The following is a 27,314-nucleotide window of genomic DNA, read 5'->3' as shown; positions in this document are numbered from 1 at the left end:
TTTGAAAGCTGGTGAATCAACCAATACAGTCCTACTATCAATATGCTCTTTCTTTGCCCAGTTCTGTGCCACACAGCACTGACATTGCATGCTGCACTGACCCCCTGGTGCTGTACTTCGCTCCTGGAGACAGCGCAACACCACAGGATACTTCCCATCCTAAAACTTTAGTTGCTGGGTCAGATGCCCTGTTATCTCCAGGCTAGCTGGAGGCAATTCTATATAGCAAGGCTTTCATCCTCAATGGTCTGCCATTCCTCAAAGAAAGGTAGTGGACCCAGCAGTTGGATACAAAGGAATAGTTCATGGGAACAACCTTTAGCAGTGGTTAGACCCACTATGTTTCTGTACAACTCCTGTCTAGGGATCTGAACTGTGCTTTCCTCTGAGGCACTGACTCTTGCCTGTAGTTTTTGCCACTCCCACCTGGGATACTGTATCTTTATTCGCTGTTTCTACCTTCTGTTCTTGGCTATACTGCCACTAGCAACAGACCTTGGTTCTGTGCACCTTCTATCGTCCACCCACTCTGCAGCTTGTGGGCAGGCATGTTGGCTTTCTTTCTCCAACTCTTCTCTCAGCTTTCTCCTCCTCCTCCTGTACTGGACCCAGTGCTTCATTGATCCCTTGTATTCAGTAGCCAGTGATTCCACCCCTGAGCTCTATCCTCTGGCCTAGTTAATTCCTTCCTAGCACCTCCTACCATGGGCTTCAAGTTCCTACTGTTATTCCCAGACCCAAATCCTTCTTCTTTCAGTTCTTGGCACTGCCACAGGTGCCCCTTTGATTCTTGCAACCCCAACAGCCGATAGATCAATGAGGACTTCCATCAGTTTCTTTTTGAAAAATGAAGAAAAGAACATAATAGGCAAGTCAAATGAAAGTCAAACACTGGCATGCTTAGAAATATCTTAATATAATGACCAATTACTAAACATTTCAACATTACAGTTGTGTTTCTGGTTACAGCGCTGCTTAAATACAGCGCTGGGCTACTGCTTTCTATATGCAAGTCTGCCTGGCAGAAAGTTTACAAGCTGTATAAGGAGACATCTGGATGGTAATTCCTTACACTCTCTATTTGGCACCTGAGCATTAACCCAGGAGCAAAAAAAAAAAAAAAGCCAGCAAAACACATATCTGCAGAATAGAGACGCTATTTTGTACAATCACAGCACTACTGGGGCCATGAGGCCTACCCAGTCTACACCAGTAAGACACTAATTGCAGCCTGTTTTGTGGATCACAGATAGGTGAGACACCAGCACTAACTACAGGACTCCTTAGTATTTATGTTGCAGTTTCTTCATGAGTCTCAAGAAGCTGTATCTCAATAACACAAAATGTCAGTACTGTGGATGAGGCTAGCAAGTTCATGGTGTACCTGTGATTATAACTGAAAACTTACCACTTATCATACTCTTAGCCAGTACACTACTGCAGAGCAACACTAAATGCACATCTGTCACCATTCTGGATGCACCCTCAGAGACAAAAGGGACACCTCTTGGAGAAAGATCATTGAAAGATTGACAATGATTTATCATTGCTATATATTATGCTAAGGCTTGCAATCCACAATGCATTTATTCCAGAATTCCTATTAAAATAAAAATGTTTTGGAGTAAGTTGCAGAGCGCAGAAGGTATGGCCTTCTCTTATTAGAAACAGAAACCACTAACACTAAGGGTAACAGAGTGAAGATATAGGTGTGAAACTGCAACACATTTGTGTGTTAAGTGTGAAACTGTAATTCATGGACTTTTATTATAGAGAGGCTTGCTTACATTTCATTTATAACACACTTTTCTTCCATCATGGAACATGGGTTCCCATGCAGTCCCTCATGCAGGCACTGACCAGACCTGTATTTAGCTTCGATAAGAAGGCTGCATCCGGTGCCCTCAGACCATGCTCTGGGACACGGTACAGAATTCTTTTTGAAGTATCCAACCTTAATTGTTCAACATGAACATGAGTCAGGACCCCTAAAGACTATGGCTCCCATCCAAAGAACATGTTGACTCAGAATTAAGTCCCACTGGATTCAGTAGGACTTACTCCCTAGTAATTGTGTGCTTAAGACTGCAGTTAGTTGAATAAACCACTGAAATCAATGTAACTTAAGTCAGTTGTGAAACATTTCCCCACCAATTTCAATGACAGTGCAGTATTATACAAGTCTATTCAGGCTTGCTCCCATGGAAGTGTGTTTAGGACTGTAACCTAAATTTAGTTGGATTGATCCCATGGGTGCAGCCCTCCTGCTGCTGAACACTATAACAAAACTTCAGTCAATGGATGGCCCAGGACCGCAGCTCATGAGATCTAAAACATTGTGATATTAAACAAAATAAGGAGTTTTTTAAAACTGTGTTGCTTGTATTGGGGCACACTCTAACCATGCAAATCTTATTGCAGAAATTAGCAGAAGATCTATAATTTTTATAAAACCTTAAATTATTGCAGGTTTTGTTATTTAGAGAGCAATCCTATACATGTTTATAGAGAAAAAAGTCCTCCAACTCCCAGCATTCCCCAGCCAGCCATGCTGCGACTTGTAGGACTTCTTTTCTGTATAAAAAGGCATCAGATTGTGCCCTTAAGGTTTTACAAGACCTTGAGCATCCTGAGGTTAAAAGCTAGCCATCTTATGTTCAGTTGCCCATATTATTATTGTATAGCATTATGGTAATCTAGCCTCTTGCTGACAACGAGCAAGAAAGTATAACTTTTTAGAAGGTATGCTAGCTATTTCTCCTATTTACATAGGAAATTTAAATTAACTCAGTGGTAGAGTACCTGCTTTGCATACAGAAGTTCCCAGGTTCCATTCCCAGCATCTCCAGGTAGGGATGGAAACATTTCTGCCTGAAACCCTTGCTGCTGCCACTCAGTGTTGACAAGACTGGGCTAGATGGATCAATAGTCTGACACAGTATAAAGCAGCTTCCTATGTTCCTAAATCAGATATACATTAAATAATATTAAATAGTGGACTAAGAAGTCCAAATGCCACAATTTCTTAAGTTTTATCAATATCACTAAGACAATCTCCAAGGAGAAAACCAAAGGATTAGTGGTCCACAGGAGGCATAAATTAGTGCTTTCTCAAATCTTCCCCTTACCTGTTCCTGCTATGGCAGGAAAAGCAAGAGAAGATTGTAGGGCAAGGTTCTAAGCTGTTTCAAATGATGTGGATGGCATCCTGACCCCAAACACTTCCAATTTAAGCATATTCAGGATTACAATTTAACACCCCAGTTCGAAACACAGATGTATGAAAGTGGGCTCCATGTGGTGTTGAGGATGGCATGAAAGCTGGGGGCTTTTTGTTTTTAAAGCATTAAGGGTATTTTCTACATTCCCTCATTTTGGCCTGAAAACTACAATGAATACCATTTACAGCGTGTGTATCTGTGTGTGAGAGAAACAGAGAGAAGTGAGTCACCATTCCGTGGAACTGATGATTCATCCATTCAGTCATCATCTCCGGGCCATATTAACAAGCAAAACACACGTGGGTTGAAATCCACAAACCACTTTACGCCAGAGCCCTTCTCGAGTGGTGGGATTCGGAACAACAGCGAGTTCTTTAACTACACCCACGCCCCCAACTCCCCAAATATTTATTATCTATATTTCCTCCATGACGAAAGCGCGGGAGTAGAAGAACTATGTGCCCAGCGAAATAGATCTCACAGCCAAGAGGGTAACGCTTCAGCCCCAAATGCCTTTTAAAAGCCCTCCCAGATACGTACACCTGCGAGATCAGGTGTAAGATTGGTCTGTCAGTGTCACTTTGGGGATCAGGCAGGTGTGTGCGGTGAACCGGCCCGTCACTATCGAGGAAGCAAGACACAAGGGAGCGTGAATGGCTCTCTTCGCCACAGCCAGGACTTGTGTCGTTCCTCCCTCTCCTCCTCCTGTGACATCTTATATAATAATGATCCGAGCTAATCAAAAGCGGAAGCCTGTAACAACCAAGCCACCTTTGGAGATACATTTCCTTAGGAACAGTTGCTCCTCCGGACAAGGAACCCATTTCACTCTTCCTTAAAAAAAACAAAACACAACTACTAGTAGCGACACCGGCGGGCGGTTTTGCTAGAAAAATCCGGAATGGAAGAAGCGACGCAGCAGGCAAATGCAAAAACGCTCGTTACCCAACAGAGAGAGGCGGGGGGAGGGGTGCCGCCGCTCTCGGTTCCCCATTACAAAGCTTGAAACAAATATCGCCAAACTGCCCCTTGGGGATCTCCCCCCTCTTTTTTAGGGATGGGAAATTGAGCCCGTGTACTTGAAACGGGTTCCTTAATTACAGGGGAAGGGGGGCGGGGAGGGGTTAAAAGAAGACCAGAGGAGAAAGTTAACTCCCCGCTCCAGCCCCTTCCAGGAGCCACGGGAAAGCAGCCTCCGTGCCCAGCCCGCCTTTGCAGCGGCAAGGCGCGATTCGGCAGGAGCGGCGGCACCTTAAGGAACTTGTTATGACAGACGAGCCGCCGCCGCCGCCGCCGCCCTCCTCCCACTGCCCGGCTCTCCCCCCGCCCCAAACTTCTCTCCGGGGTGGGCGAGCGAGAGGAGGACTGGGGCGGACGGTCCCTTACCTTCCCCCACTCCGCCCAGGGATCGCGCCCCGGGGACGCGGCGCGGGAGCCCTGGATGCTGCAGGGGAGCGAGGCGCGCGTGAAGCTGCTGTTCAGCTGACAGGAGTTCCGCGGGAGGGGGAGGGGGAGGCGGGAGCGCGGGAGGGGGAGGATGTTGAGGCTCCGCGAGGAGGAAGCCTCCAGCAGGGGAGCGGAGGGAGCGGTGCAGGGGGGCGGAGGACTTTCCCAGGGCTTGTTGTTTACGCATTGCTGCCCTGCTCGGGGCACTCAATTCACTCTCTGATTGGACACAAACTGGGGCACAGCCTTTCGCCGCCCGCCCGCCCTCTCTCTCTCTCTCTCTCTCTCACACACAGCTATGGTGCTGCCACACGGAGCCCCGGAGGGAGCAGCGGCGGCAACGGAGCTGGCAAGTTTGCCCCGCTGAAGGCACTTCGGCTCCCGTCAGGCTAGCTAGCCCTTGCGGCGCGCGCGCACACGCCGAGCCAATCGTATTTAGCGGCCCTTGGCGAACGCAGCCCCCCCCCCCCCCCCGCGCGCGCCTGCCTGCCTTCGCTTTTGCAAGCTCCCCTCCGCCTCAGAGACATTTTTTTTTTTTTTAACCCTTCTTGGTCCGGCTGAATACACGCTGCCAAGGCTCTGGAGGAATGAGCATGTGCGTAACGTGTGCACATGCTCAGTAAGATCCAGTGAAGTCGCAGTGAAGCCGTTTCCCTCAGCGTGCCCTTTGCCGTGCCTCAAAACTGACGGGAATTCTTAGCCGTAAATTATACAACACGCACGCAGTCCGAATGTGCGGAACTCCCCTAATAAACACCCTTCGAGAAAGAAACCTGGTCTGTCGCCCACATGCTGATGGGTACAATTCCAAGATCCCCCTAGCTAGAACAATTAACACTGAAGTAAAGGGCGGGGGTGCAACTAAGAGGGCGATAGCTTTGAATCCAGATCGAGATGCAGCTCGGTCCAAAGTATGATTACGCGAAAGCAAGTCCACCAAGCTCGATGGGATTCCCAGGAAAACCGCATAAGGATCGAAGCTTCAGTGCTGACGAGAATGCAACAGAGGAGTGCTGGGAGAATGTGTACCTTTAAGTAAGACAGTTCACGTCGGCATAAAATAACAAGATGCAATTGCGGTGCAGTTTCTTTTCATCCCTGCAGTATTGTTAACTCGCGCTTGTTGAAATTCCCTCCAGTACACAACTATCAAACGTACAGAAACGTCTTCCACTGCCTATTGTTTTTACTCTGAAATAAATCCGTGCTTGAATTATTGGGGTGGGGGAGGTAGGGAGGCGTTTAATGTCATTTAATGAAAATTGGGGAGGCGTTTGACTCTCCCCAATTTTAGCTCACTCCCCCCCCCGCCCGCTTCCACATACAGTAGCTAAGGGGGCTGACACAAAAAGGGTCCCTCTGCCACCCCACTCCTTTCGCAATTTGAATGCTGAAAACTGGCAATCAAAGAGAAGCTGGAGTTGTCAAACACAAGCATTCAAAAATAACGATTTGGCTTTCCATCCTTGAATAGAAACCGCATGTTGCTTGCGACAGCTAGAGTGCTGGCTGAAGACAAGGGATAACCAGTTTCATTACACCTTAGTAACCAAGGCTTAGTTAGCTATTGAGAAGGGCCATAGCCCCAGGGTAGAGCACATGCTTTGCCTGCAGAAGGTCCCAGATTCAATCCCCAGCATTTCCAGGTAGGGCTGGAAAAAACCCTGCCTGAATCCTTGGAGAGCTGATGCCACTCAGTGCACTGGTTCATGTGACCACCATACCTTAAACAAGCCACCATGGCTTGTTTAAGTTGTGGTGTGTGCCGGATGCCTTTTACCATCACTCACCTGGGTGTGGCTTGTTGTGTTGTCTGAACCTGGGGGCTTGGCTTGTTTGAGGGGGAAACAACCCTCAAATAACCCAACAATGGCCTGTGGGCTTGTTTAACCCACGGTGATTGTGCAAACTGTCAATAATACTGAGTTAGAGGGGCTAATTGTTTGACTCTGTATAAGGCAGCTCTTCCTGTGAAGTTCACTGTATACTAAACCTTGCCAGTTCTTAACCTTGAAAGCTTTTTAACCATGCAATCCCATATTCACTTTCTTGGGAGAAATCTCCATTTAATTCAACTGGGCTTACTTCTGAGTAGACATGTACAGGATTGCACTTTAAGGGTGCAATCCTATGCATATTTAGACAAAAAAGGCCCTACAGTTCCCAGCATTCCCCTTTTACATCTAGTTTGGACCTTAATTTTTCTGTGACAAATGGGGCTATTTCTCTGGTATTCATTGACCAGATGCGGTTAACTTGTCTTTGGATAAACACCATTAGCCATCAAACAGCCATTGCAGGGTATCCATCAATAAGTGTAGTTCATCATTAAATGAATTAGCGAACAAATGAATTACCATAGAAAACAGATATCTGAAAGATCGTGACTAAGGAGTCAGGACACTTTCAGCTAATCCTTATTTGAGCAGTACAAGTTCCACGGGAACTCTTCCGCTGAACACATCTCAACTGTTTCTTCCCACTGCCACCACCCTAGGGAGAAGGGATATCTCCCTTTTGTGGAGCTCTTGCATTTTCTCAGCCTCTCAAGCTGCAATGTTTTGTCACAGGGTAAAGAAACATTTATCCTGGATTACACTTCCTCTGTGTTTGTGAGTGCTATGCAGATGAAATGTGATGTTGTATGCGTGTCATGGACACTAATATGGTCCCAGTCACATTATTAATGACAAAGAACACAACTCTCTCTGCCCCCCCCCCCACATTCCTATGCCATTGCATGAGCGTGGGATTTCATGCATCAATTTCTATTTGTTGTTATGATTCTTTAGACTGTATGTGCTCCTTCTCCAACTTTCCAGTTCCTATGACTGCAATCCTATAAATCACAGGTCCGTGGGCCAAATCCAGCCTGCCTGGGATCCCATTCCATATGGTATTGGGGGATTGAGATCCCAATCTGTATTGGGGTCCCAATCCAGATGGTGACATCCCCACTAAGTTTCCCCCAGCCATTGATTGTTTGGTATTTTCCTGGCTTTTGTGCAGTTTTTCCCTTTCCAAAAGGGTTAAAAGGGAGGCTAAGGAGGAAATAGCAATTCCCCCTTCCCGTATTGGAGCCATGGCACAGCATCATGCCACCAGCCCTACCTAGTGTAGGGGAGGTGCTTAGGGTTCCCATATTGTTTAGAGATTATTTTTAAAAACTGCAGCTCTTCCGGTGCGACATATAAAAATTAAGTGAATGAAGCTTTTCCTGGCATGGGGGGAAAGTAATGGGGAAACCTTAACCTATTTAATTTCTGCACGGCTGCTGTTAAAAGCCAGAGAAGCAGAGCCAGCAAAAGTTGCCAACCCTAATAGCAAAGGGTAAGTTTGTTTTCAAAACATCTGAAATGGCCCTAAGAGTGCAGTGGCTGAAACAGCAGGGGATTCTTGACCTATGTAAGCAAAGGCTGCTGATTCAGAATAACTCTAAATCAACAGCTTCTGAAGCATTCCTGGGGACTTTTAGCCTTTGGGTAAATATTCCACTGAGAAGATGTTTAGCCCTTTGCATACTTTTTGTTTAGCTACAGGCAGGATCCAGCCAGAGCTAATACCTTCAAATCCCATCAACTTCACAGAGAAAGTTATGCAGGTGCTTAACCCTTTCCCACTGAAGTGAATGGGACAACATGCTCAGCTTTCAGGGGATTATACAGCTTGTTCATTTCATTACTTTTATTAATGTCATTGTGTTTATGGGGAACTGAAAACATACTTCAGCAGCCAGGTTCTGCAATGAGCAGCTGTGTTTCAGTTTCAAACTCAAAACTGGTTATAAGCTTTTTCTCACTAGTAAAGTACTTTGCTGTTTAGAATCTCTAGCACTGAATGAGAATATTCTAAAAGCAGAGAAAAATGAAGGTATTTTAATTCGTTGTTGTTCAGTCGTGTCCAACTCTTCGTGACCCCATGGACCGTAGCACGTCAGGCCTTCCTGTCCTGCGCTCTCTCCCGGAGCGTGCTCAAGTCCATATTCATTGCATCAGTGATGCTATCTAGCCATCTCATCCTCTGCCGTCCCCTTCTCCTTTTGCCTTCAGTCTTTCCCAGCATCAAGGTCTTTTCCAGAGAGTTTTCTCTTCGCATTTGGTGGCCAAAATATTTGAGCTTCAGCTTCAGTATCTGTCCTTCTTCCAATGAGCACTCAGGGTTGATTTCCTTTAGGATGGACTGATTTGACCTCCTTGCAGTCCAGGGGACTCGTAAGATTCTTCTCCAGCACCACAGTTTGAAAGCATCAATTCTTCGGTGCTCAGCCTTCCTTATAGTCCAACTTTCACAGCCATACGTTACTATTGGGAAAACCATAGCTTTGATTAGACGGACCTTTGTCGGCAAGGTGATGTCTCTGCTTCATACTGTGCTGTCTAGGTTTGCCATAGCTTTCCTCCCAAGGAGCAAGCATCTTTTAATTTCATGGCTACAGTCACCGTCTGTGGTGATCTTGGAGCCCAAGAAAATAAAATCTGTCACTGCTTCCATTTCCTCCCCTTCCATATGCCAGGAAGTGATGGGGCCAGATGCCATGATCTTCGTTTTTTTAATGTTGAGTTTCAAACCAGCTTTTGCACTCTCCTCTTTCACCCTCAACAAGAGGCTCTTGAGATCCTCTTCGCTTACTGCCATTAGGGTGGTATTGTCTGCATATCTGAGGTTGTTGAGAACTCTCCCGGCAATCTTAATTCCGACCTGTGATTCATCCAACCCGGTGTTTCTCATGATGTACTCTGCATATAAGTTAAATAAGCAGGGCGACAATATGCAGCCTTGTCGTACTCCTTTCCCAATTTGGAACCAATCGGTTGTTCCATGTCCGGTGCTTACTGTTGCTTCTTGACCCTCGTACAGGTTTCTCAGGAGACAGGTAAGGTGGTCTGGTACCCCCATCTCTTGAAGAATTTGCCACAGTTTGTTGTGATCCACACAATCCAAGGCTTTAGCGTAGTCAATGAAGCAGAAATAGACATTTTTCTTGAATTCTCTTGCTTTCTCCATGATCCAGTGAAAGTTGGTGATTTGATCTCTAGTTCCTCTGCCTCTTCGAAACCCTGCTTGTACTTACGGTAGTTCTCGGTTCACATACTGCTGAAGCCTAGCTTGTAGCATTTTGAGCATCACCTTCCTGGCATGTGAAATAAGCGCAGTTGTACGGTAGTTTGAACACTCTTTGGCATTGCCCTTCTTTGGAATTGGAATGTAACCTGACCTTTTCCAGTCTTGTGGCCACTGTTGAGTGTTCCAAATGTGTTGGCATATTGAGTGCAGCACTTTAACAGCATCATCTTTTAGGATCTTAAATAGCTCACCTGGAAGACTGTCATCTCCGCTAACTTTGTTGTTAGTAATGCTTCCTAAGGCCCACTTGACTTCACTCTCCAGGATGTCCAGCTCAAGCTTATCAAGCTTATCATCCAGCTTATCATGCCCGTCTTTGCACAAAACATTCCCTTGAGATCTTCGATTTTCTTGAAGAGATCTCTAGTCTTTCCCATTCTGTTGTTTTCCTCGATTTCTTTGCATTGTTCATTTAAGAAGGCCTTCTCGTCTCTCCTTGCCATTCTCTGGAACTCTGCATTCAGTTGGGTATATCTTCCCCTTTCTCCCTTGCTTTTTGCTTCCCTTCTTTCCTCAGCTACTTGTAAAGCCTCATCAGACAGCCACTTGACTTTCTTGCATTTCTTTTTCTTTGGGATGGATTTAGTTGCTGCCTTCTGAACAATGTTACGGACATTGTTTTTACTGACTGTATAGAGCTTCTCCATCTTTGGCTGCAAAAGACATAATCAATCTGATTTCGATATTGACCATCTGGTGATGTTCATGTGTAGAGTCGCCTCCTGTGCTGTTGGAAAAGAGTGTTTGCTATGATCAGCGTGTTCTCTTGGCAAAACTCTATTAGCCTTTGTCCTGCTTCATTTTGTACACCAAGGCCATGCTTGCCTGTTATCCCGGTGATTTCTTGACTTCCTACTTTAGCATTCCAATCCCCTATGATGAAGAGGACATCTTTTTTTGGTGTTAGTTCTAGAAGGTGTTGTAGGTCTTCATAGAACCGATGAACCTCAGCTTCTTCGGCCTCAGTGGTTGGGGCATAGACTTGAATTACTGTGATGTTGAATGATTTGCCTCGGATTCATACTGAGATCATTCTATCGTTTTTGAGATTGTACCCCAGTACTGCTTTTCCCACCTTTTTGTTGACTATGAGTGTTACTCCATTTCTTCTAAGGGGTTCTTGCCCACAGTAGTAGATATGATGGTCCCCTGAATTAAATTTGCCCATGCCTGTCCATTTTAGTTCGCTGATTCCCAAGATGTCGATGTTCAGTCTTGCCATCTCATGTTTGACCACCTCTAGCTTACCTTGATTCATTGATCTTACATTCCAGGTTCCTAAACAATATTGTTCTTTACAGCATCGGATTTTCTTTTCACCACCAGACACATCCACAGCTGAGTGTCCTTTCGGCTTTGGCCCAGCTGCTTCAGTCTTTCTGGCGCTACTTGGAAATTCCCTCTGCTCTTCCCCAGTAGTATATTGGACACCTTCCGACCTGAGGGGCTCATCTTCCGGCGTCATCTCTTTTAGCCTTGTGATACGTTTCATGGGGTTTTCTTGGCAAGAATACTGGAGTGGGTTGCCATTTCCTTCTCCAGTGGACCACATTTTGTCAGAACTCTCCGCCATGACCTGTCCGTCTTGGGTGGCCCTGCTTGGCATAGCTTATGACTTCACTAATTTACGCAAGCCCCTTCGCCACAACAAGGCAGTGATCCATGAAGGGGGTATTTTAATTACAAGTCTATTAAACTGTTATTATTAGTCTGAGATGTGTTCAGTTTAGCCAAGAGGATAAAACTCTTGCATATCCATATAATACCCTTCTTCCATCGTGAAGACAGTCTATATCAGCCTTCCCCAACTTGATGCCCTTCAGATGTGTTGACCATGGCTGCAGGCTGGGCCTGATGGGAGTTGTAGTCCAACACACCTGAAGGGCACCAGTTTGGGGAAGGGTGGTCTGTATGTATCAAGTTCCCAGGCAGCCTCCCATCCAGGTCTGAGCAAACCCAAAGCTCTTTAGCTTTGGAAAGAAGGATGCATCACTTATCCTCAGCCCATGCCCTTTTATGAAACAAAACAGCCCAACACTGTTCCCTCCACGACTCCAAGTGTTTGTTGGGCCTCTTCTACCAGAAGCTTCCCACTGTGCACATAGCACAGAAGATTTCATTTGGCTGGCATGTTATTTTTTCTAGTTATACTGCTTTTAATTCCTCCACTGGTGGATTTTGTTTTCATTTGTTAAAAAATAATTCAATTTACAGACATCAGAACTTTTTTTCTTACTCTCTTTGCAGGTGGAAAGAGACATAAGATACAAAAATACATCACTTTGCATTACATTGCTTATTTCTGTTCCAATAAGCACATATTGATTATGTTCTATGCTATATGGCTGTCCACAACTTAAGACAGGTTTGTGATGGGGTTCTGCCTGACTTGTTTGTGTTTGTGTAATAATACAACATTGCCATATTGTATCGCTATTGTCTGCTTTATTTTCATTTCTCAAACATTGTAATTGGGAAGATAGTCTTTTGGCTAAAGCTATTGATAGCTTTTGATACCAGAATTTGGTGGATATTTCTCTTGTTTTTCATTGTCATGTGCATACTAGGCAGGTTGCTAACAACGTGTAGATTACTAATTCTTTATGAAGTATTTGTGCCATCCCTCCCCATCAGATATGTTTAATAATAATTTCAGGCATGGGATTATGTTTTGGCCAATTATTGTACTAATATATTTGAACACTCCAGTCCAGACATTTGGTGCTCTAAGACAGGACCACCATACAGTCAGGGCCAGAAATTTTATTTATTTATTTATTTATTTATTTCATTTTTATACCGCCCAATAGCCGAAGCTCTCTGGGCGGTTCACAAAAATTAAAACCAAACAACACACAATAAAACAATTTAAAATATATAGAACATTAAAACCACAATATAACAATACAACCACAATAAAACCTAGCAGCATTTTAGGAGTTTAAAATACAGATTTAAAACAGCAAAGCTAAAAATTTAGAAAGCTAAAATGCTAAAATGCCTGGGAAAATAAAAAGGTCTTTACCTGGCGCCAAAAGGAATACAATGTAGGTGCCAGGCGAACCTCACTAGGGAGCTCATTCCAGAGCCGGGATGCCACAGCAGAAAAAGCCCTCCTCCTAGTAGCAACCAGCCTCACTTCCTTTGGCAGGGGCTCACAGAGAAGGGCCGCTGACGATGATCTTAAGGTCCAGGCAGGCACATATGGGAGGAGTCGATCCTTCAGGTAACCTGGCCCCAAGCCGTTAAGGGCTTTGAATGTTAACACCAGCACTTTGAATCGGGCCTGGAAATGGACTGGCAGCCAGTGCAGCTAAAAAAGTGCTGGCGTAATATGGGCTCGCAGGCCAGTCCCTCTTGCTGCCCTATTTTGGACCAGCTGAAGTTTCTGGACCATTTTCAAAGGCAGCCCCACGTATAACGCATTGCAGTAATCCAGATGAGAAGTTATCAGAGCATGGATAACTGTAGCTAGGCTATCTCTGTCCAGATAAGGGCGTAGTTGGTATACCAGCCTAAGCTGATAAAAAGTGCTCCGTGCCACTGAGTTCACCTGTGCCTCAAGTGACAGTTCTGGATCCAAGAGCACCCCCAAACTACGAACCTGATCCTTTAGGGGGAGCGCAACCCCCTCCAGAACAGGTTGAATATCAGCTAGCTAGGCAGACGAACCACCCACTAACAGTACCTCCGTCTTGTCTGGATTGAGTTTCAGTTTATTGGCCCTCATCCAGTCCATTACCATGCTCAGGCACTGATTCAGAACAGCCACTGCCTCACCTGGTTTTGATGAGAAAGAGAGGTAGAACTGGGTGTCATCTACATATTGATGGCACCTCAGCCCACACCTCCAGATAACCTCCCCCAGCGGTTTCATGTAGATGTTAAACAGCATGGGGGATAAAATAGAGCCCTGTGGAACCCCATGGCACAATTGCCATGGCACAGAGCAATAATCCCCCAACACCACCTTCTGGAATCGGCCATCCAAGTAGGAGTGGAACCACTGTAGTGCAGTGCCTCCAACTCCTAACCCAGACAACCTATCCAGAAGGATACCATGGTCGATGGTATCGAAAGCTGCTGAGAGGTCCATCGGAACAAGATAACTGTTTTGGCAGTTGGCCTCTGTACACCACCACATTGAAGTTGAAAGGAAAAACACACCCAGATGGGAGCAAAGTCAGGACTTGCAGCTGTAATTCAAGGGGTGTGACAAAAGTGGGGCACTACCCATTCAGGAAGGACAGCCAGGGCCATACTCCCCCCCCCTTGTTGGTGGCTTATATGTAATGGAATGAATGGCTGACAAGCAGCTGCATGGCCAGGTGTGGCCTGTTTCCTGGGTACCCCATGACGAATCAAGCAGATAAAAGGCCTGGAAGTGGTTCTCAGTGTTACATTTGCATTTGGTAGCTGTTCACTGGAACTTCCCAACATGCGGTCCAAAGAGGTGTCCATGAGAGTGAAGGAGGCCATCATTAGGCTGAGGAAACAAAATAAACCCATCAGAGATATAGCAAAAACATTGGGAGTAGCCAACACAACAGTTTGGAACATCCTGAAAAAGAAGGAATTAACTGGCAAGCTCAGCAACAGCAAAAGGCCTGGAAGACCACGGAAGACAACTAAAGTGGATGACCACAGAATTCTGCTCATGGTGAAGAGGAACCCTTTCACAACATCTAGCCAAGTCAAGAACGCTCTTGAGGAGGTAGGCATGTTATTGTCAACATCTACAGTCAAGAGACGGCTTTATGAATGTAAATACAGAAGCTCACAACAAGGTGCAAACCACTGGTAATGCTCAAGAACCAAAAGGCCAGATTAGCCTTTGCCAGCAAACACCTAAAAAAGCCTGCCCAGTTCTGGAATAAGATTCTTTGGACTGATGAAACCAAGATTAACTTGTACCAGAATGATGGGAAGAGAAAAGTATGGAGAAAGAAAGGAACAGCTCATGATCCAAAGCATACCACATCATCTGTCAAACATGGTGGAGGCAGTGTTATGGCATGGGCATGTCTGGCTGCCAATGGAACTGGGCCATTGGTGTTTATTGATGACCTGACTGCTGATAAAAGCAGCAGGATGAATTCTGAAGTGTATAGGGCTATACTTTCTGCTCAGATTCAGCCGAATGCTGCCAAACTGATAGGATGCCGCTTCATATTGCAGATGGATAATGACCCAAAACATACAGCAAAAGCTACCCAAGAGTTTCTCAATGCAAAGAAGCGGGATGTTCTTCAATGGCCAAGTCAGTCACCTGATCTCGACCCTATAGAGCATGGTTTTCACTTACTGAAGACAAGAGCAAAGGCAGAAAGACCCACAAACAAGCAGCAGCTGAAGGCAGCTGCAGTAAAGGCCTGGCAAAGCATCTCGAGGGAGGAAACTCAGCATTTGGTCATGTCCATGGGTTCCAGACTTCAGGCAGTCATTGACTGCAAAGGATTTTCATCCAGGTATTAAAGGCGATCCTTAAGTTTGAAATGATGATGGTTTGTTCCATTACTTATGAGCCACCAATGATGGGTGTGTGTGTACGCCACTGGCTGTCCTTCCTGAATGGTTAGTGCCACACTTTTGTCACACCCCTTGAATTACAGCTGAAAGTCCTGATTTCGCTCCCATCTGGGTGTGTTTCCCTTCAACTTCAATGTGGTGGCGTACAGAGGCCAACTGCCAAAACAGTTATCCTTGTTCCAATATTTCTGGCCCTGACTGTATATGCATGGATGTGCCTTTATGCCCACACTGACCCAGTTTGTACAATCATGATAGCCCACCATGCCTTTTTTAAACAACCCTAGCATAGACCTAGAACAGGCCATGGGTTATGTGAGGGTTGTTTAACCCTCACAGTACCCCACCACCCAGGTTCAGATGACACAACAAGCCGCAATTGAATATTCATAATGGATGCCTGCATGCCCCAGAGTCCACCCTGGCTTATTTGGTCATGTGAACCAGCCCACCATCTCTAGTATCAGAGGGAGTCTGTTGCTGCTATATATGTTAGTTTTTGAGAAGTAATATACCTTCCATGTATTCTCCCGAGCATACTTTCTCTGAAGCGTGCTTTGACAGATTACAGCGGGAATCTTTTCCCCTACTGGTGGGTTTTTTGACTACTCACCGAGACTGTGTTGGAGGTCCCAACATTTTGTAACATTAATATGGTTCCTCTAAGCAATAGATCTTACCATTTTAATACATTATCTCTTATCACCATTAAATTACGACTCTCACATTTCCTTCTATAGCAAATCCTGTGAAATCGCTGTTTTTCTAACAAAAATATGTAACATTTTCCTAAAATGAGCATCTACAATTGTAACACCACTTTTTAAAAAAAGTAATCCAGGGGGAATTCGGGTAATTACAGGGTGGTTAGCTTAGGCTGCAATCCTATCAGGATAGGCGGCCATTTCTGAACTCGGAGGTGACCGCCTATCCAATGCAGGGCAGGAGCAGCACGGAGGGGATCATCCCCTCCGCACTTCAGCTGACCTGCATTGGCGGATAGACAGCCGATTTCAGCTGTCTAGCCACAGGAAGTTGGAGCATGGGGAGTGGACACCGGACGACACATAGGAAGCGTCAGAACAGCACTTCTGCCCTCCCCGCCCCACCCCCAGGAACGCCTACGAGGCTGCATGGGAGGGGGTGGTGGTCGGTTTTCAGGGAACTGACCTATCCTATGGCTATCTAGCCTCTGACTAACGGCCGTAGGATTGCGCCAGGTAAATTGGTGAGAAGCATTACTAAATATAAAATTATCAATCATATCTCCTGAAAAAAAATCAACATGGATTCCACAAAGGTATATCCTGTCTCACTAACCTTTTAGAGTTATTTGACAGTGTCAATAAACATGTGGATGGAGTGATTTGGTAGATATTGTTTACTTGGACTACCAAAAGGTTTTGACAAAGTCCCTCACCAAAGACTCCTCAGCAAATTTAGTAATCATGGAATGGATCAGTAACTGGTTAAGAACAGAAAGCAGAGAATAGGAATAAATGGTAAATTCTCCCAAGAGAGATGTAAACAGTTGGGTCCCACAGTTGGGTCCTCTATTGGAATTAGTGCTTTTGAAGTTGTTCATAAATGATCTGGAACTAGGAGTGAGCAGAGAGGCAGCAAAGTTTGCTGATGACACCAAATTATTTAGGGTGGGACCAATGCTTTTAAATTTGTTCATAATGATCTGGAATTTGGAGTGAGCAGAAAGGTGGCAAATTTTGCTGATGACACCAAATTATTTAAGGTGGATAAAACAAAAAGGGAGTGAGAACAGCTCCAAAAGTATCTCACAAAACTGGGAGAATAGGCATTAAAATGGCAAGTGCAGTTTAATGCAAGCAAGTGTAAAGTGATGCACATTGGGGCAAAAAATCCCAACTTCATATATATACACTGATGGGACGTGAGCTGGTGGTGACTGACCAAGAAAGAGATCTTTGGGTTGTGGTGGATAGCTCAATGAAAATGTGCAGCTGCTGTGAAAAAGGCAAATTCTGTGTTGGGCATAATTAGGAAGGAATTGAAAATAAAACTGCCAACTGCCCTAGTACAAATTTATGATGTAACCATTATTGAAATACAGTGTACAGTTCTGGTCACTGCACCTAAAACAGGGATATTGTAGAGTTTGAAAAGGTGTAGAGAAGGGCCACCAAAATGATCAAGGGGGTGGAGCAACTCCCCTATGAGGAAAGGTTACAATGTTGGGTACTGTTTTGCTTAGAAAAAAGATGAGTATGGCAAGACATGACAGAAACATATAAAATTGTGTGTGGCGTGGAGAAAGTGGATAAGAAGAGGTTTCTCTCTCTCTAACGCTAGAACCCCAGATCATCCCATGAAGCTAAATGGTGGAAGATTCAGGACAGATAATAGCAGTGGTTCTTCACACAGCGCATAGTTAAACTATGGAATTTGCTACCACAAGATGTAGTGATGGCCATCAGCCTGCATGTCTTTAAACAGGAGTTAGACAAATTAATGGAGGATAATGCTATTAGTGGCTACTTGTCATGATATATATTACCTCTGCTGTCGGAGGCAATATGCCTCTGTATACCAGTTGCTGGGGATACAGGAACTAGGGTGTGTGTGAGTGCTTGCGTGTGTGCGAGCTGCTGCACATGTCCTGCTTGTGGTCTTCCCACTGGCAGCTGGTTGGCCACTGTGTGAACAGAATTCTGGGCTATGTAAGCCTTTGGTGTGATTCAGCAGTGCGTATGTTTTTATGATGATACACATCTTTAGAGATCAGAAAAAGCTAATGGGGTTTTGCAGCAGCAACATTTGTGGTTGGCAAAGTTTCCACAGAACTGAGCATTGAAAGAATCCAAGTGCTGCTTAGATATGAGGCTTAACAAAAACACAGGAGTGATCGATTTGCCATCTTGTTCCTTACATACCAGATGTGCTTTCAGTAATGTCCATGCAGATATTATTGGGAGAAAGGCATACTGGGAGTGGTATAGCTTTACACGTCAAAAGAGCAGAGAATCAAATGAACTAGACAACTGAAGAGGAATAAAGTCCTTCACAGATTTGCTGTGGGTGGAACTATCAGGACCCAAAAGTAATTTACTACTGCTGACATACTATGCCCCCTCCAACCAAATCTCAAAGGGTGATCTTGAGATGGGGAGAGAAATCCAGGAGGCAGCCAAAAGGAGAACATGTTGTAATAATGGGTAACCTACTACAGTCACATTGACTCGGTGTATAAGTGTTCAGGTTGCAATAAAAAGACTCAGTTTCTCAACACAATAAAACATTGTGCCTTGAAACAGCTGGTCATAGAACCAACTAGAGGGGAGGCAACCCTGGACTTAATCCTGAGTGGTATCCAGGATTTGGTGTGAGATTAGTTTTCTCAAACCAGTTGGGAACAGAGACCAGAGTGCTATGAATTCAGCATATATGTAAGTGGAAAGTTGCCCACAAAGTCCCACACAGTCATACTGAATTTCAAAAGAGGAAACCTAAAAAATGAATGGATTTCTTAAAAGGAAGTTAAAAAGTTGAAAAAGGGATCAAGATGGTCAAATGTCTTCAGGACACTTGGGGGTTATTTAAAACCGCAGTATGAGAAGCTCAGCTAGAATATATACCATAAATAAGAACAGTATGAACAAGTCAGAAAGGAGACCCATGTGGTTAACAAGCACAGTCAACAAAGCGAATAAAAGACGAGAATGGGTTCATTTAAAAAATAGAAATCTTGTCCAAATTAGGAAGACAAAAGAGAGCATAAGTTCTAACAAAACAAATGGAAGTTGATGGCCAGGCAAGTAAAATAAGAATTAGAGGAGCATATTGTTAAGGACATTAAGACCACCACCAACAAAAAATCTTTTAGTAAGGCAGAAGCAAGCAAGACATTGGTCAGACAGGCAGTTGGACTGTTAGACTACAAAGGAATGAAAACACTTCTAAAGGAGGATATGGAGACTATAGGGAAGCTGAATTAAGTACTTGCTGGACAGAGACCAATGCTTGGATGGCTTCTTTTGCGGAGGTCATCTAAGTCAAATTGAAGAGACAGGGGCTAAGTTCTATGTCTAAATGACAAATTAACAAGTCACTGGGTTTGTGACTTTAAAAACTCAAATGTGAAATGGTTAATTCTCTATCAAAAATATGCAACTTGTCATTAAAATTCATCTCCTTACTAGAGGATTGGAAAGTAGCTAACATAATACCATTTTTTTAAAAAAGCATCTGGGAATTTACAGACTAAGTTAGGGCACAATCCTATGCAGGTTTAGACAGAAAAAAGTCCTACAACTCCCAGTATTCCCCAGCTAGCAGTTGTAGGACTTTTTTCTGTCTAAACCTGCATAGGATTGCACCCTTAATATCTGTTCTGGGTAAATAGCTGGAAAGCATTATTAAAGATGCCATTATTAAGCATATATAAAAATAAGGCTGCTGAGAAAGCATCAGCATGGCTTCTGCAAAGGCATTCCTGTCTACCTTTTGGAGTGCTTTGAGAGTGTCAGCAAGCATATAGAATGGGATGATCTGGTAAACATTATATACTTGGACTTCTTAAAGCTTTTGCCAAATTTCTCTACCAAAAACTCCTGAGTAAACCTAGCAGTCATGGGATAAGAGGATGCATCCTCTTATGGATCAGTAACAAGTTAAAGAGCAGGAAGCAAAGGAAGGAGTGAATAGAGTTCTCACAACAGAGGGAAGTAAACAGTCAGGTCTCCCAACAATCTGTATTAAGTCCAGAGCTATTTCATTTGTTCATAAATGATCTACAGTTAATTTGAAGTGAAGTGGCCAAATTGGCTGATGATACTAAACTATATGAGATAGTGAAAACCCAAAAGGACTGTGAAAAGCTCCAAAATGATCTCTCCGAAATAGCTGAATGGGCAACAAAATGGCAAAAGAGGTTCAATTTGTAAGCAAGTGTAAAGTGAGGCATATGGGGAGCAAAAACTCCTAATGTCACATGTACATTGGTGGAACTTGAATTGGCAGTAACTAACCAAGCAAGAGATCTTGTGGTCACTGGATGTCTCAGTGAAAACACTGGCTTGGTTTGCATGTCATGCTATGCCATGTTGGGTTGCTATCGTAGATGGTTGCAGGGTGGCACAGACCAGTGGCACAGATCAGGGGGGAGGTACAGATCAGTGGCAAGCTGTGGGTGCCATGCAGCCTGCCCAGCACCTCCTAAACTAGCCTGCTGCCCTCAGGTGCAGTGGAGGATGTTTTCCTGTCACCAGTGTTGAAGTGGGATTCAGCTGCTGGTCCAGTCAGCTTCTCTATGTGGAATGGGGGGCGGGGAGGGCAGAGAGCATCTTGTCCTTTGATTTAAGCAGCAAAATGTCTTGGGCCAGCCCTGCCCATACCTTAGGTAGCCTTAACAGGGGATTAGAGAAAAAATCAGGGAAGATAAGTCTCCAAACTGCTTCTGATAGCTAGAGGAAACCTCCAGATTCAGAGGCAGTATGCCACTAAATACCAGTTACTGGGGGTGGGTGGGGGTGGGGATGCAATGGGGAAGAAAAAGTGAGGGAGAGTTTTTGCCTTCAGGCTGGCTTGTGGGCTTCCCAGAAGCCTCTGGCTGCCCACTATTGAAAACACAATGCTGGGTTAAATGCATTGTGGCCTTCGATTTAATCCAGCCAGGGCTCTTTGCACATTCATATAATACCTTGGCCTTCAGGCCATGTCACATTACAGAAATAGCTAGGTGCAACTGGAAGACGTGTCATTGTTTTTCAGCTTATGTTCAAAACACCTTATCCCATTTGGAAGAACAGTACCAGGGCAAAGTGTTGCAAACCTGTCAACATCGCAAGCTGCCGGTGTTGCAGACTCACAATGGGTTAAAATGAGGTCAGCTGAGGTGGATAGTTAGTCATTACATCCAGGAGCTTGAAATGTCTAGCATTAACTAGCTTGTACTTGGTTGGTGAGCTAGTTTCCAAGGTTAAGAAATAGGTCCGATACATTTATTTATTTTATTTTTTTAATATAATTTCTGTCCAATAACAAATACACTCTGGGTGGATTATATACATTATCTATATAAAATGTTTATATATTTGTTTCTCCCTGCTGAAGAATTCTATGAGGTTCAGAAGCTTGTATACTTTTACACCAAGCACAGCTGTCACAGTACACGATATTATCATCCCATTTGGCATTGTTGATCTGTTCTTGGCTAGTTCTTGCCCAAACCTTGTCCAATCGGTGAAAATGGTTTGGTGAGCTACTTCCAGCCTCTTTTTAAAAACTGTATTCATTTCAGGATTTTAATGCCTCTTTTCAGAGCAAGTGCCCTCTTAAGGCAGCTTACACATTCAGTGTCATAGGAACAATTTAAAATATGTGCAATTTTATAGTTGTTGTTTATTCGGTCAGTCGCTTCCGACTCTTCGTGACTTCATGGACCAGCCCACGCCAGAGCTTCCTGTCGGCTGTCACCACCCCCAGCTCCCCCAAGGTCGAGTCCGTCACCTCCAGAATATCATCCATCCATCTTGCCCTTGGTCGGCCCCTCTTCCTTTTGCCTTCCACTTTCCCTAGCATCAGCATCTTCTCCAGGGTATCCTGTCTTCTCATGATGTGGCCAAAGTACTTCAGTTTTGCCTTTAATATCATTCCCTCAAGTGAGCAGTCTGGCTTTATTTCCTGGAGTATGGACTGGTTGGATCTTCTTGCAGTCCAAGGCATTTTCAGAATTTTCCTCCAGCACCACAGTTCAAAACCATCTATCTTCCTTCGCTCAGCCTTCCTTATGGTCCAGCTCTCGCAGCCATAGGTTACTACGGGGAATACCATTGCTTTAACTATGCGGACCTTTGTTGTCAGTGTGATGTCTCTGCTCTTAACTATTTTATCAAGATTTGTCATTGCTCTCCTCCCAAGAAGTAAACGTCTTCTGATTTCCTGGCTGCAGTCAGCGTCTGCAGTAATCTTTGCGCCTAGAAAGACAAAGTCTGTCACTGCCTCCACGTTTTCTCCCTCTATTTGCCAGTTCTCAATCAAGCTGGTTGCTATAATCTTGGTTTTTTTGAGCTTTAACTGCAACCCAGCTTTTGCACTTCCTTCTTTCACCTTCGTCATGAGGTTCCTCAGCTCCTCCTCGCTTTCAGCTATCAAAGTGGTATCATCTGCATATCGGAGATTGTTAATGTTTCTTCCAGTGATTTTAACTCCAGCCTTGGCTTCATCAAGCCCAGCACGTCGCATGATGTGTTCTGCGTACAAGTTGAATAGGTAGGGTGAGAGTATACAACCCTGCCATACTCCTTTCCCAATCTTAAACCAGCCCGTTGTTCTGTGGTCTGTTCTTACCGTTGCTACTTGGTCGTTATACAGATTCCTCAGGAGGCAGACAAGATGACTTGGTATCCCAATACCACCAAACACTTGCCACAATTTGTGATGATCCACACAGTCCAAGGCTTTAGAATAGTCCATAAAACAGAAATAGATGTTTTTCCGAAACTGGTTTCTCCATTATCCAGCAGATATTGGCAATTTGATCTCTAGTTCCTCTGCCTTTTCTAAACCCAGCTTGTACATCTGGCAATTCTCATTCCATGAATTCCTGGAGTCTACCTTGCAAGATCTTGAGCATTACTTTACTGGCATGTGAAATAAGTGCCACTATTCGATAGTTTGAACATTCTTTGGTGCTTCCCTTTTTTGGTATGGGGATATAAGTTGATCTTTTCCAATCTGTTGGCCATTCTTGTGTTTTCCAAATTTGCTGGCATATGGCATGCATCACCTTGACAGCATCATCTTACAAGATTTTAAACAGTTCAGCTGGGATACCGTCATCTCCTGCTGCCTTGTTATTAGCAATGCTTCTTAAGGCCCATTCAACCTCACTCTTCAGGATGTCTGGCTCTAGCTCACTGACCACACCGTCAAATCTGTCCCCGATATTATTATCCTTCCTATACAGATCTTCCGTATATTCTTGCCACCTTTTCTTGATCTCTTCTGCTTCTGTTAGGTCCTTGCCATCTTTGTTTTTGATCATACCCATTTTTGCCTGGAATTTACCTCCGATGTTTCTAATTTTCTGGAAGAAGTCTCTTGTCCTTCCTACTCTGTTATCGTCTTCCGCTTCCACGCATTGCTTGTTTAAAAATAATTCCTTATCTCTTCTGGCTAACCTCTGCAATTTTGCATTTAATTGGGCATATCTCCCCCGATCACTGTTGCCTTTTGCTTTCCTTCTTTCTTGGGCTGCTTCCAGTGTCTCAGCAGACAGCCATCTTGCCTTCTTGGTTTTCTTTTTCTTTGGGACGTTTTTTGTTGCCGCCTCCTGAACAATGTTGCGAATTTCTGTCCATAGTTCTTGCGGGACCCTATCTACTAAATCTAGTCCCTTAAATCTATTCTTCACCTCCACTGCATATTCATTAGGAATATTAGTGAGCTCATATCTAACTGATCTGTGGGTCTTCCCTATTCTCTTTAGTCTGATTCTAAACTGTGCAATAAGAAGTTCGTGATCTGAACTACAATCAGCTCCAGGTCTTGTTTTTACTGACTGCATAGATGTCCGCCACCTTTGGCTACAAAGGATGTAGGCAATCTGATTTCGGTGTCGACCGTCTGGTGAAGTCCATGTATAAAGTTGTCTCTTAGGTTGTTGGAAGAGAGTGTTTGTTCTGCACAGTGAGTTGTCTTGGCAAAATTCTATCAGCCTATGTTCTGCTTCATTTTGTTCTCCCAGCCCATGCTTACCTGTAATTCCAGGTGTCGTTTGACTACCCACCTTAGCATTCCAGTCTCCTGTAATGAAAATAACATATTTTTTTGACGTACTATCCAGTAGGTGCTGCAGATCCTCATAGAACTGATCTACTTCTGCTTCTTCAGCATCTGTGGTTGGGGCGTATATTTGAATCACTGTGATATTAAATGGCTTACCCTGAATTCGAATTGAGATAATTCTGTCATTTTTTGGATTGTATCTAATTAACTGCTTTAGCCACTTTATTGTTAATTATGAAGGCTACTCCATTTCTTCTGTGGTCCTCTTGTCCACAGTAGTAGATCTGGTGGTCATTTGATGTAAAAAGAGTCATATAAAGCTTTAGCCATATTCCTCCATGCTAACTCACCATCAGAGGAAGAACTAGCCGTTCTGCAGAATCTGATTAATCTCTCAAAGCAAACTGTGTTGTAGTCTTCTCTTTTGTTTTAACTCTCTTGTGCTTTGGCCCAAATCAGGCCATAACTTGGACCAGATGGAAGCTTATTTAGACCATCTACTCATTAGATGGGGAGAAATTAGTTTGGTTGTCATTTTAATATGAACTGGCCTATTTCACATTTCCCAGACTAATACATGAACTGGAATGCAACTATCCTTCATTTTTTGCACTTCACTGAATTTTGTGATGTAGTTCTTTCAGTCCAAAAGTTGCATATAAAGAAATGGAAGAATTGCATATAGAAATGCATACATTAGGAAAATAGTGTACAAATATCCTCTAAGGCATATATTAGGGGATATTGCTTGCAAAAAATCTGTATGTTAGGGAAAATGCATACAAAAATGTGTACAAATTTTCATGCATATGCAAATGTATGCATTTCTGCACAGGCTTAAAAAACTCAAACTGATGTAGAAATGGGCAGCACAAACTTGTGCTCGAAAAAATACAAATATTCTAAAAAGCAAAACAGACAGATGTGTCGATTTCTGCTCCTCATGGCTGTTAGCTAGTGGCTGGCTCTTAGACTTGTCTGGTTTCCTGTGGATGAGAGCAGCTGGGTGGAATTCACCTGGCCGCATGTGTCTCCACAGCATAATCTGGAAGCACAAATTAGAGATGTCTCCCTGCAGCTTTCCAATGAGACCTGGCTTCTCAGATGGTGTGGTGGACCTCATTCACCTCAGAGGAGTCTATGGTAGTAAAACCTTTGTTGTTCTGTCTTGAGTATTAACTTTACTCAGTAATAGACTGCTTTCTTATCAGCTAGGGAAGTGATTAAAACAACGGTGTGTGCGTGTGTTACCCAGTGACATTTAAGAGTAACTTTCATATTTACTGTAAAGTACAGTATTTGACACAGACGCTTGCCTGGACAAGCCTGTAGTTTTTCCTGCCTTGGTAGTTTTGGGGTTTCAGCCAACTTTACTATGAAGTAAGAAAGCATTTAGAAAAACACACACACGTAAGCTGAAGGTCTGTTTTCTTGTATGAATTAGAGTTGTAACTACTATATTACGTATCATCATATTCAGACATCAGAAAATGTTCATACGCCTTATCATTTCTCCCCATCATTTGTAGATGTTAGATGTTCTCCTGTCATTTTAAACTGCTTGAGAAGTTGCTTCTGTGACACCTGTCTTTTCTCTTCCTTGGGCAAGACTATAGGGTTGCTTCAAACGTTACCCTTTTCCCCATACTGTATATTTTTGTATAGGAAAAGTGTGAGTAGATTGATTACATGCAATGGTTGTACAATGTACTTCCATTTCACTGCATGTGCATACACATGCAGTGAAATAGATGTATTTACAGTGATCTCATGAGACAATTTAAACTGGCCTTCCCCAACCTGGTGCCCTCCAAATGTGTTGGACTACAACTCCCATCAGCCTCAGGGCACTGGAGGCCCCAAATCTATTCTTCTTGGCCCCAGGTCTATTCCCTAGAGACCTAAGTGTCCATTGTTGCCAGTAATGGAAATGTTTTCTCCCTAAGCTTTGCTGCCATGCAGGGGGAAATTCCAGGGGATCACAGCTGGGAAAGGGAGGGGTTAACCCTCCCTGCCCTGTACTTTGCGTCCCCCACCCAAATCCCTCCTGCACATGGCACTCAAGCTTTAAAAAACTTTCCATTGATGTTAATGGAAAGATTGGGCCCTGAATCTTTTAAGTGCCTAGCAATGCCTCTGAACTCCAGCCACCATAGCCATGGGCAGGGGATTGTGGGAGTTGTAGTCCAACACATGCAGACACTAGCTTGGGGAAGGCTGACTTAACCTCATTTTTCCTGCACAGAAAGGGCTTTCTATGGAAAAAGGTGTAACTTGGTTCTTATATGAACATCAGGATAGTTTCCCAAATTTGGTAGAGTAGAGATTTGCTACAGGCAGTGGACCAGGGCTAGCCTTAATACTCCAGCCATGGTATTAAAGTGATACCCAACCCACTTCCTACCCTTGCATGGATCCAGTTCTCCTGTCTCACCTTTTGGCTTCCCTGATGCAGTTTCCATTCCTTGTTATTCTTAAAGTCAACATAGCCAATACCCTCTCTCCTTTCTGTGTCCTGAGGGCCAATTTAAACATACTTGATAGAGGTGGTACAGTCCTAATGTCTCATCATAGCTTTCATGTGGGGAGAAACCTTCTTACTGACATAAAGCCAACTGTCCTAGTGCTAGCTCTTGTGGTGTTAGCTGTTCTGTTTGGTTCATTTCCTCCCTTTTCTTGCTTCACACAAGCAGTCAACTAAGCATGCTTAACTAAAAGGCTTTGGGATGTTCCTAAATGTATAATTTCATCTATGTTCCAGGTTGCCATGGTAATTTGGGGGAGGGGTTCATCATCAACTCCACTTGTAGAAGACAGTGACCTATTTTTAATTATATTTTAGACTTTCAAGCATCATTAGCACCATGAGACTAGACTACTGTAATATACTGTACGTGGGGCTGCCTGCGAAGACTGCTTAGATACTTTGACCCATAAACCCCAGTTTGACCTGGTTTGGGATGAATATCTTAAGAACAACCAAAAGTTTGCCATGTCATGATAGTGGGATTACATAAAGCGGTATTGTTAATGGTAGAATTCTGTTTCCTGGGATATGTGCTAAAGCTTCAGCCTAGCTTTCTTCAGTAGTGTGTTTCCTAGGCTAGATTTATGTGGCCAAGATTAAGCTTCTGGTGTGTGCAAAATTTTGTTTAGTTTTATCAGTTTCATGGCCCTGAGTCTGAAATATGACTGAATGCAGTTCTAAGAAAATAAATGAAGACTTCAAAGATG

The 27,314-nt window shown here is 44.0% G+C and overlaps 1 protein-coding gene across 8 annotated transcripts in view; it reads right to left on the bottom strand.

Moving 5' to 3' along the window:
* PCGF5 (polycomb group ring finger 5) overlaps nucleotides 1-5,304 on the bottom strand; it is a 57,709-nt gene extending 52,405 nt beyond the window's left edge. For 4 of the 8 annotated variants that reach the window (XM_084845802.1, XM_084845812.1, XM_084845809.1 and 1 more), the window contains exon 1: nucleotides 4,608-4,799. The gene's annotated coding sequence lies outside the window, so the exon portion shown is untranslated. Of the gene's footprint in view, nucleotides 1-2,802; nucleotides 2,962-4,607; nucleotides 4,800-5,210 lie in introns of those variants that run through there. The other 4 variants (XM_084845805.1, XM_084845811.1, XM_084845813.1 and 1 more) reach the window with 3 other exon arrangements.
* Between the last annotated feature and the right edge of the window lie 22,010 nt (nucleotides 5,305-27,314).

Source organism: Heloderma suspectum, chromosome 3 (assembly GCF_057233095.1).
Source record: "Heloderma suspectum isolate Gila_16-S chromosome 3, 16-S_ref, whole genome shotgun sequence".
In the NCBI taxonomy this organism is placed as follows: domain Eukaryota; kingdom Metazoa; phylum Chordata; class Lepidosauria; order Squamata; family Helodermatidae; genus Heloderma; species Heloderma suspectum.
Note: the sequence above shows the minus strand (reverse complement) of the source record. Positions and strands in the feature narration are given on the sequence as shown.